The sequence below is a fragment of the Suricata suricatta genome, chromosome 3, assembly GCF_006229205.1.
Source record: "Suricata suricatta isolate VVHF042 chromosome 3, meerkat_22Aug2017_6uvM2_HiC, whole genome shotgun sequence".
In the NCBI taxonomy this organism is placed as follows: Eukaryota; Metazoa; Chordata; class Mammalia; order Carnivora; family Herpestidae; genus Suricata; species Suricata suricatta.
Window position 1 is genome coordinate 7,376,007 of NC_043702.1, and position 4,097 is coordinate 7,380,103.

Sequence of the window (4,097 nt, forward strand, 5' to 3'; positions counted from 1 at the left end):
CAATGAATCCAGATTTCCTTTTGCTTTCTGGAAATGCCATCTCTTTTCTGGGAGTGAGCGCGTCTCCTTGCCTTTTCCCAAGCTGTCTCTGCTCGCCAGAACTCCATCGGGGGCGGCTCTCAGGGCACTGACCTCCTGGTGGAGAGAAGGCCACCCCAGGGAAGCTTCTCCACCTGCCCAAGCCTCCTTCACTGCCCTTCTCCGCTCGCTCACCCGCCAGAACTGTCAGGGACGCGCGTCTTTGCCGGCCGCTCGGAGAGAAAGGGCTACAGGCAGCCTTAGACGCTCACCATCGGGCCAGGCACCGGGGCGCGTGCGCAGGCAGTGTCGCTCATTTTCTCATGAAACAACTAAGGCCCAACAAGTGTGCCCTCCAGGGACAGTGTGATGCAGGGGTTCTGAGCTGTGCAGGAGGCACTGGAGCAGGCCGGGAGGGTGGCCGCAGCCGTGCTGGACGAGGAGAAGGGGGGAGGCGCAGCGGCAGCGGGGAGCACAAGCAGGAGAGGACACGAGCCACGGGGACTGGCCCCTGCGGGTTAGAGGCCGCTCTGGTAGAGTGCGTGCAGGTCCGAACGCCTGCAGAGCTGGGGTGTCGTGGGTACATCGAAGGCCACAGAACGTTATGAAGGTGACACGGCCCAGGCGTAGCACAGTGGTTCTCAAATGTTCACAGGCACCTGCCCCACCCCCAGAGACTCTGATTCAGTAGGTGTGGGGCCTAGAAACCTACCTGTGAAAGCACGCCAGGTGCTTCTGATGCAGGTGATCTGTGGACCAGACTTTGAGAAGTGCCGGTGGACGGGCACCTGGGTGGCTCAGTCAGTTGAATGTCCAACTTCGGCTCAGGTCATAATCTCGCAGTCCGTGAGTTCAAGCCCCGAGTCAGGCTCTGTGCTGACAGCTTAGAGCCTGGAGCCTGCTTTGGATTCTGTGTCTCCCTCTCTCTCTGCCCCTCCCTCACTCATGCTCTGTCTCTCTCTCTGTCTCAAAAATGAAGAAACGATTAAAAAAAATTGTTTTTTAAAGAGATAAGTGCTGGTGGAGACGTTTAGGAACGTTAGAGACATCGTATATACGTACAGCCACCTGTGTGGCTATAAAATAAACGAGTCTCTGGGCAGCATGCTGAAGAACAAGGGTGCTCCCAGTTCTGACTTGTGCAGGCAGAGGGGAAGCATTCAGATGCTGGGGGCAATCAGGAGGCCTGAAGAGTCTGTGTAGGCAGCGGGGCAGAGGACAGGTGACCTTGGAGAAAGACGCAGGAGAACTTAGAAGACCCTTTCAAACATAGATTTCTATCTAGAAAAGTCTGGTTGAGGTGTGCTGTGTGCTGTGTAGTAAACCCTATCATCTGTCTCCATCCGCGTCACTTGCTGGTGTTTCGGGACTCTGGGGAGCGCGTGGGGAAGCGCTGCGTCCGGCCCTAGGAGGGCAAGCAGGGCCGGCAGGAAGTCAGGTCCGCCAGAGGCCACATTCAGGTCCACTTACCGCGTGTATGTGTGTGAGGCACAGGCCTGCCTTTCTGAGGTCTATCTCTAGTAGAGGGACATGACGAGTATAAATTCGTGCCACAAGGGTAGCACGGGGGAATTTAAAGGAAGAAGCAATCAGGGCGCCTGGCTGGCTCAGTCCAAAGGGCATGCAACTCCTGACCTCGAGGTTGTGACTTTGAGTCCCTTAAAAAAAATACAACTTCAAAAGAAATGAAGAAGAGATAAAAAAAATAATAAATGAATGAATCAAATGAAAGTGTAAAAAGGAAAAGAAGACACACAATTCAGAATATCAGTAAAGCCCTCTTCTCTGAATCCTTCAGCTCTTAGCCTACAAACATGTTCAAGTCACCCTAAAAAATAAATTTTTAGAAAGGCTTTCCTTCAATCCTGCACCACCTGCAGTTCTTGTCCCGCCTTCTGTTTCCCTGTGGATCCACACTCCTCGGAATTCTCTCCCTCATTTTTTCCATTCCCACCTCTCATTACTCCTCAGCCACTGCCATCTGGCTTGGTGCAGCCGCCTCTCCTCCAGTGCGTCCATGAACGCCGCTGATCACTGCCCCTCCGGGTCCTTCCCGCTTTGCCACATGCCTTTGATCCTTCTGGAGAGTCTTCTGGATTCTAGGACCCCTTTCCTGGGAGTTCTGTTCCTTTCAGGCTCTTTATTTTCATCCTACCACATTGTCCCTAAAACGTTTGTTAGTGGATTTATCTTCCTTCCTTCCTTCCTTCCTTCCTTCCTTCCTTCCTCCCTTCCTTCCTTTCTTTCTTTAGCTGTTGTATATCGAGAACATACTATATGCAAATCCTTTAAGCATTATACATTCACTCCATGCATATGTATTTTTACACATACTTGACTTTTTATACACCAGACACTGTTCTAAATGTTGGAAATGCTTGCTGGACAAGACTAGGGGCCTCTCTACCATTAGATTCCAGTGAGAGGAGACAGGAAGCAAATAATTTCAGATGGTGATCAATGCTCTGAAGAAATAGGACAGTGCAATGGCCCCACCAGCCTGGTGTGAAAAGGAACAGAGGACAGCGTTCAGCTTTTGACCACCAAAACAGGAGAGGTGAGGCCCCAAGCGAGCTGGCAGAGCTGGAAAGCCAGGCTTTTATTCGAAAAGATGTTTTAAGTCCCTTAAACTATCAACAAAGCAGGGACCTGGTGTGGCACCCACGCTCTAATTTACAACAAGGAACTCCTCCTTGTGAGAACGGCCCTGCCCCGTCCAGCCTGCTGTAGAGTGGAGAGGAGCCCCGAGGGGCAGGCCCCAGAGGTCAAGTGCAGGTAGATGCCCCTGCTCTCCTGCACCCCCACGCCCCAGGCTCGGGTGGGACCGGCGGGCAGAGCCATCCGCCCAGGAGTGGGGAAGGAGAACTCCAGAGCTGATGGCTGCCTCCTGGAGGTTAACGGGGAGAATGGGCCGCCCCACAACCCAGGCCGGCCCGCTGCCTGGCTTTACAGACCTGCCCTCCAGCCCTGCTGCCCGTCCTGCGGGTCCCCTAAGCACCTGGGACTGTGTGGCCCACTGCCCTGCCTCCCCTTGGTCTATCCGTCACATCGCAGCCAAAAAGAGCCCAAGAAGGTGCGTCTGGTTGCCAAGCCCTCTGTATTGAACGGCTTGTTTTAGAATTTCTTGCTAGTGAGCGGGCAGTTGTTTTTGCAGCCTTCAGTGTATTTTGAAAGTGAAGACAAAATCTGGCCTATTAGCAGGGTTTGGGTGCTTTTACAAAGCTGTGGCAGCTTCGACTGTAGTTTTGAGTAAAACCGAGGGGTGACGTGGAATGGAGCGAAAAGTGGTGATTTGGTGAACACGTGTGGTTCCCAAACGGTGCACCAAGGCACCCCAGGGCACTTCAGCAGATTCACAAGGCTGCCCAAGGGTATTTTAATTTCCCGAGGAAATGCAACAATTCGGGACATCTGTTGTACACTCGCCACCATGAACTCAAGACAGTTCAGTTTCAACGTTACATTATAACCACATTGCATTCTTTTTGATGAGCTATATTTGGGAAACTAAGTTTTTGGAAGGTTTGATGATAACTAAGGACCCCCTTAAAGGTCCGTGTGAACAGGAAATGCAGGTGGTTGTCTCTGATCCGATTCCAGGGTCTGAGGCGCTGTGCAGCGCTCAGCGAGGAGTGTGTCCTGTTAGTAAGTCGTTGTGATTGTAAATAGAATAAAACTATTTTTTCTCTCAATTTATGTGGCTTTTTTTTCCAAAATAATATGACAGCTACTAACTAGGTTAGGATATAAATATTTATATTCTACATAATAAAGAGAAGTGGTGTTTATTTTGGTTTCATTATGAAAAAATGACACTAAGACACTAAGGGTGTTGTGAACAGAGAAAGTTTAAGGACCCTAGTAAGCCCTTAGGTGTTTTGTTGTTGTTGTTGAAGATTTTTTTTTACATTTTTTATTTTATTTTATTTTATTTTTTAAATAGTTTATTGTCAAATTGGTTTCCATACAACACCCAGTGCTCTTCCCCACCAGTGCCCTCCTCCGCCGTCACCACCACCTCTTCCCCCCCTTCCCCTTTCCCTTCAACTCTCAGTTCATTTTCAGCATTCAGTAGCCTC